General features: G+C 40.7%; 1 non-coding gene across 1 annotated transcript; it reads left to right on the forward strand.

The window, feature by feature from the left end:
- Window positions 1–14,664: 14,664 nt before the first annotated feature.
- trnat-cgu lies at window positions 14,665–14,736 on the forward strand. The gene has a single exon. It is a non-coding gene; the product is annotated as a tRNA-Thr (tRNA).
- Window positions 14,737–16,086: the final 1,350 nt, after the last annotated feature.

A 16,086-nucleotide genomic window follows, 5' to 3' on the forward strand; every position in this document is an offset into this window, starting at 1 on the left:
ATATAATGCTATAGCTAGCACCCAGTTATCTTAGCTTAGACTGAAAACAGCTAGCCTGGCTCTGTGTAAACATAACAAAAAATGAGCCTAACACTAAAGCTCACTAATTAACATGTTAAATCTTGTTTGTTTATCCAGATTTTGTCTCCTTTGGACAGAGCTAAGCTAGCTTTCCCCCTATTTCCAGTTGATCCTGAGCTAAGCTAACTGGCTGCTGGCTGTGGCCATATATTGAACAGACAAATCTGACAGTGGTTTCGATCTTCTCATCCTACTATTGGCAAGAAAGCAAATAAGTATATTTCCCAAAATGTTGAGCTATTCTATTAAGCATAAGTGAGTGGTCAGTCAGTCATTGGCAAACACTTCCCAGTTGAATTGTGCAGAGACAGACTGAAGTTTGTGGTGAAGGCAATGGGGTTTGGGATTTAGGAGGGGTCAGATGGCTGCAGGGCTAAATCTGAAGTTAACACAGGACACTGGCTTTTCTGATGTGTAAGCAATCAATTCACTGGGGTGATTGGAGACCTTTTGGGGATGGCAATCTTTGACCTCCTCGCTCCCCCTTGACCTGTGAGCCTGGTCACCATAAACTGCTGACCGCTGCTGCCACACTGGTTAATGGAGTCGCGCTGCATGAGCTATGAGCGCGGATGCATGCTTTCACACACATGCACACACTCACACACAAACACACACAGGCATACAACAACTCCCCCCTGATCATTAATATTGCATTCTCAACCTCTGGGACCTCCACTGAGGGGAGATGGGACGGATCAATAACTGCCTGTTTAGTTTATTGGCGGCGGGGATATGTGCTTATACCTACCATGTCCCACTGTCACTTTGATTTAACTCCGGGGTCAAGCACAGGTCGCTATCATACATTTGTAAAATATTATTTAACACCTGATATATCTTCCATACATCTGTAATCGATGCAGGACCTAAACATACAACACACAAGGGTGCACACATGGATGCTGGACCAGGTTATGACTTTAATATTTCTTAAAATTGAACTTCCTTACAAATCAGTAGTGGTATCAGTTTTAGAGTTTTTGGGGGTAGTTGTGCCGAGCCATGCATTCCTGTGCAGGGGTTTTCTAGCTGCTGACGTAATCAGTGCTATGCATTTCTTCTCAGTGTTGGTGTAAACAACAGCATTCAGCACGGAGCTCTTGGTTCTTGGAGGAAGCTGGAGTGGAAACTCCAGCAGAACAACATGAGAGAGGTCTGGAGCAGCATGAAGAGCATGACTGGCTTCAGACCGACTGGCAGCAGAGGAGTTGAAGGCAGCTTGGACAGGGCCAACGAACTTAATCTATTCTTTAACATATTCGACACACCGGCTCCTGCTCATCCCCCCTCTAACTCAGCTGCTGTCTGCCCTCAGACTCCTCTGAGTCCACTGCTCCCCCCTCCTCCATCTTCCTGGGAGAGTCCTACTCCCCCCTTCAACTGGCTCTCAGGCTAACGGCCCTCTCCACTGATGACTCCCCAGACCCCCGCCTGTAACCTCTGCTGTGTGCCTGACTACTGACCAGGTGAGAGCTGATAAAACTCCACTCAAACAAGGCTGCAGGCCCTGATGGCGTTTCCCCTGGGGCACTAAAAGCCTGTGCCCCCAGCTATGTGGAGTCCTTCACCATGTCTTCAACCTGAGCCTGAGTCTTCAAAGGGTCCCTGTTCTGTGGAAGACATCTTGCCTCGTTCCTGTGCCGAAGACGCCGTGTCCCAGTGGCTCCAAGGACTACAGACCAGTGGCACTGACCTCCCACATAATGAACACCCTGGGGAGACTGGTGCTGGAACAGCTGCGGCCCATGGTCAGACACCTCCTGGACCCCCTGCAGTTCGCCTACCATCCCCGGCTGGGAGTTGAGGATGCCATCGTCTTCCTGCTGAACTGCATCTACACCCACCTGGACAAGCCAGCAAGCACGGTGAGGATCATATTTTTTGACTTCTCCAGTGCTTTCAACACCATCTGTCCAGCCCTGCTGGGTGAGAAGCTGGCAGTGAAGCAGGTGGATGCCCCTCTCGTGTCCTGGATTGTGGACTACCTGACTGGCAGACCACAGCCACCTCTATTTCCTGAGGAGGCTGAGGTCCTTCAACATCTGCCGGACAATGCTGAGGATGTTTTATGAGTCTGTGGTGGCCAGTGCTAGCCTGTATGCTGTTGCATGCTGGGGCAGCAGTTTGAGGGTAGCAGATGCTAACAGACTCAACAAACTGATCCGTAAGGCCAATGACATTGTGGGGGTGGAGGTGGACTCTCTGTCAGTGGTGTCAGAGAGGAGGATGCTGGCCAAGTTACAAGCCATCTTGGACAGTGTCTCCCACCCACTCCATGACGTGCTGGTCAAACAAAGGAGTACCTTCAGCGGAAGACTCATCTCCCCAAAATGCACCACAGAGCGCCACAGGAAGTCATTCCTGGAGGTCATTCCAGGAATGACTTCCTGTGGCCATCAAACTCTTTAACTCCTCCCTCTAACATCACTTCAATACTTGAAATATTGAAATATTGTACAATATTTTCTGTTTAATACTCCTGTGCAATATACTCTGTTTTCTGTTTAATATTCCCTATTTATTGATATTTATTCATACTTATATTACTGCTGTGCAATATCCACCGTCTAATAATCTGGTTAATCTGCTACACCTAATTTGACAGTTCTCATTATTGCAGTATTACTTACTAATATTACTTATATTATTACATTGTATTATACCGTACATACTTATCAACCTGTATATCCACTTTTGTACTTACACTTATTTTAGCTTTTATACTTATATCCACTTTGTACTTAATTTATCTTAGCTGTATTATAGTGTATTATATTTTGATTTGCTTAGTACTTCTATTCCTGTGTGCATTGACGTGATAGTGAACAGCTGTAACGAAAGAGTTTCCCCTCGGGGATCAATAAAGTATTTCTGATTCTGAATTTGATTGCCGTTCTTTTTATCAGTTTTGTTGAATTGACAGATAGTGACGATAATAACTACAACAGAGGAAGAACTCTTTAAATACCCCTCTTTCTCGTCATTTGTATATGATGACACACTCTTGATCCAATACGGTGACTGTGATGACATGGCTCTGCTGAGGGGGGGTTGTGGCTTTGCTTTGCCCTGCTAGCAAGCAGGACCACAGCAGCCCGACGTGGCTACCCCCTGCTGTGAGACTGTAATGGAAACTCATGTCATCAAGGCTTGGCTTGGGCGTGGCTAAAACAAACCAGGCCCATGGAAAAACCCTCTTTAATTCAATCCCAGGTTACTACCCCTCACTAAGTACTTCCATGAAGAGGTCATAAAGCAGGGAAATCCAGCAAAGAAGGGCAAGTTGGCATCACAATGGCAAATAACATAGTAGGTGAACTTAAAGCTGCACTAATCTACATTTTTATATTAACAATGGATCAAATGACATGTCAAATGAAACCCACAGAAAATTATCACCCAACCCTGCAGTTCCCCTCAGCACTATGAAGCTTTATAGCAACTTTCAGCTCCTTGTTTTGGTTTTCCGGTCCATAACATTACTGTTTTTATTTACTGATTTGTATTGTTGCACTGTTTTAGTCTACAGCCTGCAGCTGTTTTTAGCAAAAATACATGATAAAAGCTCTGATGAACCCACTGTACGCTACCTGTCCAGCACCAAACAGCAGACAAACAACGTTAGCAATTAATGTTAGCTGGTGATTTAGTAGCTAAAGAGCCAGATAGCTAACAGTTTCACCATATCAACTTAAAAGATGATATGTTAGTAGCGTGTTACAGCTTGTCCATCATCGCAGATTTAAAGAGCAAACAACTGAAAACAGAATTAGAAAACTAACACTATCAGCATAGCTTCAGGACAAGAAAAGTTATTTTCTTGCCACTTTCACAGCCAACTACATTTTCAGAATAGACTTTAAATGATGATCAGTTACCTCAGAATTTTTTTACTAATACTTGCTAGCATTTGACAGGTGGGTGGTGTTCATTTTCCACCCTGCATACTCTCCAGTTATAGAATATCTTCAAGTCACACAACCCCATTCATGGGTGAGGAGTGTGTAAAGAGAACCAGCCAGCTATGTCTTTGAGTTTCCCACTGTTGAAAAGTTTCCTTTATGTCTCTCTCTGCACCAAAGAGCCCTGAGACTTGAGATAGCAGCAAATCTCTCATTCATCAGCTAACTGAAGTTATTCAGGCCTGAAGGTATTGATATGCAAACAAGATGGTTCAGCTACAGGTCTGCAGACAGGCCTTTATCCAAAAAGCCCTGGCTCCATTCCTGATACATTTCTCTGTCGCTCACACAATGACCCTCCTGTCAATGGTCCATGTGAGCATCTGGCTCCACTGAGGGTGCATAGGATCCAAACATGCACGGATTAGATCAAACCCGGATATCGGGATGGATAGGCGAATGTCACTCCTTCAGATCTTTACACCCCTAATGAAAGTGACTAGTGACCCTTATTGAGGAGGTCAAGTGTCCTCACTCGGGTGGGAGAGGAATGGCTGCTGAGGACTGCCTGCCAGTTTGCCATCTTACAGGGCACTGCATGGGTTCAATCAGGCATGGAACTGCTTAAACAGCTTACTGCAATGCCTACTGCATGTCCACACTGATGCAAATGAATTCTTAGTTCTTTCTGTGAAATTTACCATCCATTCTGAAATACCAAACATTTTACCAAACTTTTATTGGGCATGTGCCATGCAGTACTATGTTTTTGGAGCACTGTTTTACATTCCCACAAAACTTATTTGAAGATCATACATTATCAAGTTCCATTTTCCCCATCCACAAAAAGTGTGAGACCACTGTTATCAGATTCAATCACATTGGAGACCTTTCCCTAAAATCCTGAAGAAAAATCCTGGCGCCACATGAAGAAAATGAAAATGTATTTTCATATTTATCAGCATTAGTTTGAAAGACTTCTTCTTTATATACAGTAGCTCATCACCACAATGGAGTTTATGAGCATCAGCCATTACAGTGAACACAATCATTTTCACACTGGCCACGTACATGCACACAAACAAGACTAAGAGTCTACAGCCATGCTAGCATCTTTGTGAGGCTGTACTTACTCACAGTGGTGTTAATGTCAACTTACTAATATGCTCACAATGACAATGCTAACATGCTTATGTTTAGCAGCTGTAATGTTCGACATGTTCACCATCTTAGTTCAGTGCATTAGCATGCTAACATTTGCTAATTAGCACTAAACATAAAGTACAGCTGAGGCTGATGGGAATGATATTAGTTTTGCAGGTATTTTGGTCTTAAACCAAAGTATTGCACAAACCGTATGATGGCGCTAGATGAAAAGTCAAGTCAACTTTATTACAATTCAAACCAGATTTCATGGTAATCCATCCAATAGTTTCTGAGATAGATTTCGGTCAAAACCACAAATGTCAACCTCACAGTGGTACGAGGGTAGAAGTCTGGGGATCACCAAAGTCAGTAGGATACATAGTCTGGGAACCATGGATATCTGTACCAAATTTCAAGGCAATTCATTTGATAGTTGTTTAGATATGTTAGTTGGGACCAAAGTGGTGAACCGACTGACCAACAGACTTGACAGACATGCTGTTAGCGTGGCTACAAATGTAAAAGTTTAATTAAGGCGATAATGAATGTGAGACAGAATCTATGTAAGTGTATTACTGTAAGTGAAATACAGTGACAGCTGTGTTCTATGAAAACTTGCAACTCGGAGTTCTTTAATTTTTCAGCTGAAGGACTTCATGCTCCTCAATAGGTTGGCAAATTCCTGCCACCATTGTACTCCAAAAACCAACTGAATAAGCACTAAAACACTGAAAACAAGCCTGTTCTGTTCCCACAGCAAAACAGCCACTCACAGCCCATCTACTGTCCACATTCCCCATTAATGACCCAAACAACATCTCCTCTCACTCCTGAAGTGACTTGAGCAACTGGTCACTGCTCCGCTCCACAACTTGCTCTTCTCTGTGGAGGTCAGTATCAGCCCTCTGGCCTGCCCATAGGTCAGAGTTCAAAGTGCATTCCACCACCAGGGTGACCTACGGTCTTTGACCCTCACATGCAGAGGGTTATTCTCAGACTGATGAGGTGGAAAGTGATTACGATCTGTTACCGTCCCTGTGTAATGGACTCATTTACTGTGAATGATAAAGCTAAATTGGTCATTATTGAGCAAATTGTTCAGGGAGAAATGCTTGCATGTGACATTATTATGTATGATCCCTTATGTTTTGCCAGATTGTGGCTGAGTGTGACTGTGGTGGGATTTCAATCAGACACAAAATAATATATCAATGTGAAATGTAGATCAATGTAACGTAACCTGAAAAGAAGGATAGATTTAATGAAACAACTGCCTACCAGAGTGATTTCCTTGTGGGTGGGGTGTGTCCTGGTGGTCATTTGATAGAGGAGTCATCCTTTGCCCTCTTGACCTCAAAGTATGGAAGTGTGAGGAAGAGGGAGAGTCTGCTGTCAGCTAGACATACCTGAGCCTGACACCTAAACTCTCAGCAGGAAGATCCTTTATTAGCACGTAGCACATTTTGTCTAACACTTTTCTGATTTTGGCTAAATCGTCAGTGGTAAGCGCTAACTACCCAGTTCTTCTATTTATTCGTTGTTGCCAGAAACCAAAGGATCTTTCTCAGGATGTACACCGGACACTGAATGTTCAGGACTGACTACAGGCTGAAGTAATTCTCAGATAATTATTATGTTAAGACTCTGACGCAAGTTGAGCGACTCTTGGCTAACAAGCTAACATCAAAACATACATCTCTGCTGTAGGAACCACCTCATTTTTAGAGAGGCATCATAAAATGGAGGATCAAGTATAGTTGCTGCTAATCAACTGTAACACACAGCTCACACCCTTGAGGGACTATTAACATTTCCTGTTGGAAAGTTGATGAAATCACGATGGTGCACAACGACCACAATGAGATGCGAAACAACCACGAAAGACTACAAAGAGACACAAAATATCTTTAAACAGACGGAAAACGACCACAAAGAGACTACAAAGAAACAGAAAATGATCTCAATGAGATGAAAAACGACTACAAACAATTTAAAATGAGCACCAAGAGACGCAAAATGACTAAAAAGAGACAAAAAATGAATAGAAGTAGATGCAAAATGACCACGAGACACAAAATGATCACAAAGAGGCGCAAAGAAAGAGAAAAAAAAACTTTGTGTCTCTTTCAGCATGGGATCTTGCTCCTATGTAAGAAGGGTGGGGGAGCTTTTACATGTATTTAGTGGCCCATTGTCTCATAATCTGTCCATGTCTGTAGGCTGTTTGGAGTTACAATCAGCAGCTGTTTATTTATATTGTTTCATATTAGATTATTTAAAGTTGTTTATTTGGCATGTTTTTTACTGAACAATGAAACTATTAGTAATGTGCAGTTTATTATTGCCAAGGCTTTAAATTTGAGTCTTAACACATTTCTACTCATTTTAAAAAATTACTGCACTGGCAGTACAGTGACTGAACTAGAGGCCAGCTGTTCTGTGCGAGAGGACTGTTGAATCTCGTTCGTACCCTGCTAACAAGAACTTGGTCAGCTCAAAAGAGAACTAGAATCAAAGCCTTGAACATCAAAAAGGTGTCCTGCAAACTCTCAGTCCTGCTGTTGTCTGTTTATCATAATTGCCTGAATGGACGCCAAATCAAACAGCCTGTGATTGGTTTAATATGAGGCCTTCTCTACTTTGACAAGCAAGCTTCAAATTAGGAGAAAACACTTGGGTTTGGCAGCAAAAGCCGCATTCCTCCAGCAAAGCGGAGAGGATTTGCACCCGAGTTTCCTCTCTAATTAGCAGATCAAGGGAAGAACAAAGACATGTACCATACATTAATTACAGATCATTGGGAATAAATCCAAGTTCCTGTTACATGCTCGTATATGCTATTTTCCATTTGATCGGCCTCCTCATGACAGTTTGCTTAATGAATGGGCCCTCTCATTGATTCCACCATATGTTCAGCAGAGCCAGTTCAATGAGGTTTTGTGTTGCTTCGGATCCAAGATGTTTGGTGGTTCAGTCATTTAACGTCTCGGGAAAGGAAGGAGACAGAGAAAGTGGAGAAACAGCCAGATGAACAGAATAAAGCTGAGCTGGATTTAATATGCTTTGTTAATGATGTTAGTGAACAGGTTGTCTTTTATTATAAAAAAGAAGCTGAGTTAAGAAAAAAAGGCAGACAGCAGAGCTGACAACTTGCCCTCTGGGAGGGTCATTAACACCTAATGAAGCTGACCCCACAGTGGGTATCTATGGATGACCTTTAACCCTTAAAGTGCATGTCAAACTCCTAAAACAGGCAAATTCTTAGAGAGAGACTAGTTGTCCTGCTGGGTATATGCAGATATTTTGGGTAATATATGGCTATTAATTATTAATGATTTACTGATAATTACTGGTTATTTTCTATAAAAATTCTAGAATCATTGTGTAAAAAATAAAATAATTTCTCTGTTTTGCACACTAAGGTGAATATGATTAAAAACTATTAGATAGATATTACAGACTCCTTACATCCATAAAACAAAAAATGTTACATGTTCGGCAGAGAGAGAAACCAAAACCTTAAAACAAAACAAAACAGCAACAAATAAAGCTATCCTAGATATACTAAAGGTATAATAAAAGTTGTGTTAAAGAAATAATTGATAATTAATTGATTTGTTAGAATTTATTGAATTTATTTAATTTGGTAAAATTGAAGTTATTTTTACATTTAAATAAAATTTTAAGCAGAAGAGCTGAATCAATGTGAGACCTAAGAACCCTGAATGACCCCGCACCTCGCCTGCTCACTTTTCTTCTTCCCTGTAGTTTACTCAGTGTTCATTGGCCTGCTGCGTCGGTGTGTAACTCCATGTGAGGGACCTGCCGTTACACAGCTGTTTCTGGATCCTGTGTCTATAGCCTGCACTCTGACGATCCAAAAGGCTGCTCACTACTTCACAGACAACATGGGAGACTTTGTTTTAGTCGGTGCACACACTGCAAAAGGAATTCGAGTTGTTACCTGTGTGATATCTCTGTCGTTATATGTTATTCATTTGACAGCATCATTGGTGCCAAGTGCTCACTGCAGTGGTGTTTCTGGATTGTAATTAAAAGTGCGTGGGCTGTGATGTCTGTGATGTGTTCTTCATTGGAATGTCTTTTGCTAATGTTTCTTTTCTTGTATACACAGTCATGGTATTATCTCTATTACTCATTCCGGTCAATAAAGTATTAAAAAATATATATCGCTTCCTCATTAGGTTAAATTCATGGGACATAAATGTATATTAAAAAAATGTCACAGGCAAATGTGATTGCATGTGTTAAGCAGTCGAAAACACTGCAGACTTCTTTTTCCCATTCCCAACCCTATACATCCCTTCCACCTCCCTTCCTCCTGTCCTTTGTTTTTCCCTCTGCACCAAAACGTAAATTAGATGCCATTCCACATAACAGATGTCTTGGGAGTCAGGTCTCGCACTGTACACTGGAGTCTCTCTCTGAAGGCTCTCTTAGGTCAGATGGAGTTTCCTCTCGCTCCCACTGAGGAGACGGAGAATGTCTTCAGGGACCTGATTGTCTTTCAGCAGCTTGGGGACGATGCAGAGAGGAAAAGTAAAAACTCCTGCTCATATGGAAAGAAAACTGCTTTTTCTCAGGCCTGCTCATCGATATTATTGCTACTGCTATTGTTTAGTTCTTTTAAGAATATTGGACAAATGATCTGTGATTTGCAACATTTTCTGCATGTTATGAAGCAGAGTGGGAGGTAATCCAACCAACATGTATGTCTCATGTAGGACATATTGAACATGTTTGCTGATACTGGCAAAATATTAAATTTTAGAACTTAAATTGTAAATTATTAGAGGCCCATCCCTGACAACAGTATTTAAGTATTTATTTTCATTTTACTTGCATCTTTGAATTAATTAATTGATTCTTGTTGGGGTTCTTTTTCTACTTTTATTATTTATGTGTGATGGTCACCCAGCTTAACATACAGCTAAACCATAAAGATGTTTGTTTATTTTTTATTTATTTAGCTTTTTTGTTTTTTAGTATTTTTTAGTTCAAGATGATGGCTTTAGTATCCCATACTGGTTTAAATGCTATTTCAGAGGCTAACTATAGAGCCCCAAAACTGACAAAATGCAGTAAGAGGTCATACTTACTGCAAAAATTATAACTGAATACATAAATAAATAATATTGTTAGTTGAATAATTAAAGTAGACTGTAAAAACAAAAGTAAGACTTCATACTTTTCCTTTATCCTTCAATCAAAAAAAAACAAAAAAAGCTTTTTATTTTTTTTCTTGTACCACCAATCATACTTAATTTATTTTACTCTTCTATTTATCTTTAATTTTGTGGTCTTGAGTTTTATGTGTGTGTCTGTGTGTGTGTGTGTAATATCAGTGGACCAATCGAGAGGAGTGTGTGGCTAGCTAAATTGAAAACACTGGCAGCTGCTACCTACCTTGCTGACGCTAACTTTTGTCATAAAACTACACCAGTCAGCGCACGTAATGTTACTCATCCATATCCTGTGTGCTGCAGTGCTGCAGTGCTGTAGCATCACTGTATAAACTCTTGTAACTGTAGCCAAAGCATTTTAGCTGGTAAGCTAACACTAAAAAAGTTAACGTTCGCTAGCTAACACTACTTTGACACTCAACAACACCATGCTTCCATCTTCATAACATTATCTCCATTTTCAAGTGCATGTCTCTTGTTTTCAAGACCGTGAGGGAAATATATCTAAAATTGTCTGTCAGTGCTTTTTAAAATACATATTAGTATTATTTTCTTTTCAAAAACTCATAATGGTCAAAGTGTACTTATGCTGACTCATTGTGTAGCCTACTCACTGAATGTCAGCAGCTCAGTCTAAGCAAATATTATCCGTTGGTATGAGAAAAGATCATCAAGCTTTATTATCACCAGTAATTACCCAAGCACATTGGAGACATTGTCCTCTTCCTGTGTACTGCTGGGAACCAGGCAACAGATAATTCCCATTTTGGAGCCAGAGATGGGAATAATATCACAACTCATCCCTTGGGGGCCTGACGGGGGACCAGATCACCTCCCCAGGTCTCATTATTTAATATCAGAGCGCTTTACTCAGAGGCTGCAAGGAAGTCAGAGATTTATGGTCAGTGTTCAATAAGAAGTATGTCACACACACGAGAGAAAACACAAACGCACACCAGCCCATGATTTACAGACACTAGTTTTGGTGCAGACAGGGTGAAGAGATACAGAGATAGAGAGAAAGAGAAGGATTCAGACAGCACAGATTGGTAAATGGTGATTGAGAAAGGGAGGGAGAGGGAGAGCAAAAAGATGAGACGAGGGCGATTAGACAATGATGGAGAAAGAGGGAACGAGTCCAGCGTCCAGGTCAGGCCTTCAGCACCGTGGAGAGAAATGAGACGAGAGGTCCCAAGAAAAATAGAAATCATTGGCCACACACATTTTCCATCTTTCTTTTCCTTTCCCTTTGTGATAGGAAACACACAAGCTGCGATAGAACATCACCAACTATAACTACAAACAGATGTGGTTATCGTTCACAATTTAAACCATCAATACAAATAATTTGACATAAAGGCGCTGACAATGTAGTCATAATTACTCTTCGTATACTCTAAATTAGCACATTGTTTTCCAGCCATAATGACCATATACTGCAGTTTGGCCATTTGTGTCACTCTGAGGCAGATGCTCAGACATCTGAATGACATCTTTGGTTTGAGGGATAAGACAAACCAGAAATTAACAGAGAGAAAACTTATATATCCATTAAATTGCCATTAATCCCAGTGACTTTAAGTAGCATTCAGCAGATGAGAAGAGACTGGAAAAACAAACATTACTACTGATATCATTAATTTTTAATTATATGAAATTACTGCTCTGATGTTACTGATGGGCCTCATGGTCAACCCAGGCATCTAATTCATCAGTGGTCCCATAGCACTGTCTAGAAATTTTCAGATAGGGGTAATATAAGCACTGATACAGCTGCACATGAAGGTTAAATTTCATACTAAAAGATATGTTATAGATCATGATGCCTGGTCTTGTATAGAGGTAAACCTTCAGGCCGTCAGGTCAAGGTTTGGCCAAATTAGGTCAAATGACATTCCAGTCAGCCTCAGCTGTACTTTGTGTTAATGCAAATTCGCAAATATCTATGTTCCCCAGCTCAATATCCTCTTAATATGACACAATAAGGAGACCTTTCAAAGGGTTTTATATTCTCAGCAGTGTTTTTGCACTAGGTCAAATGTTCAGTGTATGTTTCTCTGGGTCAATATGTTGAAATCACCCACCTACAGCTCATAGCCTACTGATGTTATACTCCTTGAAACCTACACCCAATGGCTGAATGGATTTTTACTATTCAAACTGTATTTGTAATGTCCATCTCCCTTCGTTCTTTTGCAATTTGCACTGTGAAGATAGCCCTTACTTATAGCCCTTTGACATAGGACCCTGGAAACATAGGACACTGGGAACATAGGACCTCATATGCAGTTCTTCACCTTTGCTTTAACATATGAATTAATGTTATATGATGCCACACTGCACCTGTCGGTGATGGCGTAAAATAATGGTGACTATGTATCTAAAATCTTATTTTACTGCTGTAAATGACTCTGTATTGTTTTTGGTATTATAATGGTCAGTTTAAAATAGAATAATTGTTAGAACTGAATGCCACCTTCAATACAAAACCATCACTGTGTATCAGCCTTTAAGGATCCATAGCATGCTCCATGAGGCCATAAGGCATCCATCTGTTTAGTACCAAAGACACTTCATATTCCCAGAGATCAATGGGTGGTAGCCTGGACACATCACAATCCCCCCACCCCCTATCCCTCCCATGATGCACAGTCAATCCCACCACCCCAATCTGAGAGTCTGACACTAACACGCAGGTAATAGAGCACATCGTAACCAGCACATGCTGTTGCAGGCATGATCAATAGGCAGCTAACAGAACAGGTAATATGATATTGATGGACCCACAATTACAAGGATGGTGAGCAGATGTATGTGATTTTATGTCTGTGTGTATGTGTGTGTACGTGGCATATCTGCAAACCACCCGTGCATGCACGTGTGTCTGAGTTAATATATCTTTTTACAACACAAATGTATCTTTGGCCAACATGACATGCCAATACATTCAGAACAGCCTCTCTCCAGGCTGATGTAACGTCTGACACACTGGAGTAATCATGAGGCCTAATGGTAATCAATTACACAGTGACTATGTTGCAGTGGCACTTATTCATGAATGAGTCCCCATTTACACATGTGTTAGTTGTTATTGAAAAATAAGCAGGGACATTTCCTACTATTTTCAGTATTATTTTATCATCAAAATAGTGTGTGGTAGCATTTGAGTTAACTAATTCAGCTGACAGGACTGAGCAGCAATGAGCCCTTTCAGTGAAAATCCTTCTAGATGTAATTATTCCTACATAAAGGTATGTAATCCCGAGGCCAGAGTGAAATACCATAAAACCAACTCTGGTGGTCCAGATTATAACGTCACTGGCAGTGAAGGGGAAAACGACTTAGAGGTCAAAATAAGAGAGTGGGAGAGCAAATGTCTTCTAATCCAAATACAACAGACATCTGCGTAGGTTCGATGAAACAGACCCGTTTTAAAGACAGACAGAGACGGTGAGCTGGCACAGTAAAAGGGTGAAGGAGACAGTAGCAAAATTGTTGAATTTAAGTTCTGAAATAACCCAGAAAGTCACTTGCCAAATATAAGTCTGCTGCCTCCACAGACAGAGGCTGAAACAGTGACATACAGGTCACATTCAGAGGTTGAACTATAACAAAACAGACAGTGCACTTGTCCTGATGGAGCCATTAGGATTCCCTGCATTGCTGTAGGTCTGAATTAACTTGTCATCTCCTGCACTGGCAGCTGACCTGCAAGGACAGACATGTCACTGCATACTGAGCCGAGGGTTACGGCTAGGTCTGCCCACCCATGAAGCACCAGCACCCACTTTCACCCCAAACTGCTCCGCTCGTGTCTTCATCGGCTCTGTCGTTCTCTTAATCAAGCCTGATTGACTTTTCACATTTAAATAAATAGACAAGAGGCGATACGGTCATTAAGATGGTGATCACTGGGGTGAAACTCCAAGGTGGTCTCGGTGCTGGGGATGAGACCCCTGTGAGAGGTGAAATGTCAGGGTGAGGCTCCCTCTAAGTGTGAGGACAACCATGTAAAATAAAATAAAATAAATAAAATAGAAGGGTCTCCCTGACACCAAACTTAGATCTGACAGTAACTACTGTACATCACAGTTAAAAGGGCAGCTAGTGAGCAATCTTATGTTGAATGTTTGTTTTAATAGATGTCTGACAATCACCTTTTTAATTTTTTCAAGGTAACATAAATCTGCACCATTAAGTAGTGTGTTAAGGAGGGTGAACGTCATCTACACCAAATAAAATACAATTAACAGGATTTTCTTAATACCATAAACAACATTATTATTTACTACGAAATTATTATTTACTGCAAGGACACTTTACGGGTAGGTGTGGTGGCCAAGTGGTAAGGTGTTGGTTTCGTAAACCAAAGATCATGGGTTCAATCCCCATCCATACCTTATGGCATGTAGAGCTTGCAATTTCAAGTTACTTGTGATTCTTAATAATGTCTTGTTGTGACAAAAGAGTTTACCCTCAGGGAGCAACAAAGTCATTCTAACATCATGATGTGGCTCTGTTTTTTTTTTTGTCTACCTCACTTATGAGCTGCCAAACTGGCATGTACAGAATTTATATTCAGATGCCATCATGTATTATTTTAATTCACAAATAAGCAGGGGCGGGCACTCACATTTTCTTCATGAATCTTCTTTTTATTAAAACAATAGAAACAGTCCACTTACACATACAGATGAGACAGGAACACAAAACATCTCTGTGTGTAAGTGGATTGTTGCTGTTGATTTAATAAAGAGAACAATTCTAGAAGAATATTTGTGAGCGCTTGTCCTACTTAGTTGTGACTTAAAATGATACTTTAAAACATGTGAATATGGGTGTTCCTGCCCAATTTGTGTGTCTAAGTGGGCTCCTGCTATTGATTTTGTCAAAAGAAAATTGCAAAGAGAAAATTGTAAGTGCTTACCATATTTACATGTGAATGCTAGCAAATAAACATACATTATATAAAATATTTTTTTAAAAATCCTGTTTCCAAATGTTTTATGAGAGGGGTAATTCACTCAACATGTTTGTTAGACATGAAGGAAACCCACATTATGGTGAGTAACGCTGAATGTAAACACAAGTTTGGTGTGTTTACTAAAAAACGCAGTGCACCTTTAACCACGTGATTTTCTCTTTTCAGATTGTTAAATTTGAACATTTTTAGAGCCATAAAAAGGTAAAACTATCCAGTATGTTTCCAAAAAATAGCAATGACTATATAAAAGTCTGAAAAAAAATGTACATTTTGTGTCACAGAACATGTTTTTGATTCTTTCCGATCCTCATCTTGTGACCCCTTTCATTTTTCTTGCAACCCCCAAATTGGGAACCACTGCCCTAAAGGAAAGAGATTTTACATAAAATCAACAAGTAGAGCCCGTTCTTCTTTTTGACTTGATCAATCACTCTTTCAGCAAGTTAATCATCCGCCTTCAGTTTAATTTCTCTTGTCTCCAGTTTTACATTCCTGCAGCTCTACATCTTCCTGTTTTCCTCTCATTCTCCGTGGGTTCTTCACTGTTAAATCCCCAGAGACTCCCTGCGTTCCCATTTATTCACTCATTTAGCTGAGCATGATATACTCTTACTTCCATTTTAATAAAGACTCAGCTTAACATCCTTTGTCAAACTGCTGCTGACGTCCCATTACCCCTGGCAGGGCCTGTTTCTGTGCTGCCCACAGGCTTACTCTCTCTATATATCTCTCTGTGTGTTCCCCCACTCCACCACAGCATCAAACT

This window comes from Siniperca chuatsi, linkage group LG20, assembly GCF_020085105.1.
Source record: "Siniperca chuatsi isolate FFG_IHB_CAS linkage group LG20, ASM2008510v1, whole genome shotgun sequence".
Lineage (NCBI taxonomy): Eukaryota > Metazoa > Chordata > Actinopteri > Centrarchiformes > Sinipercidae > Siniperca > Siniperca chuatsi.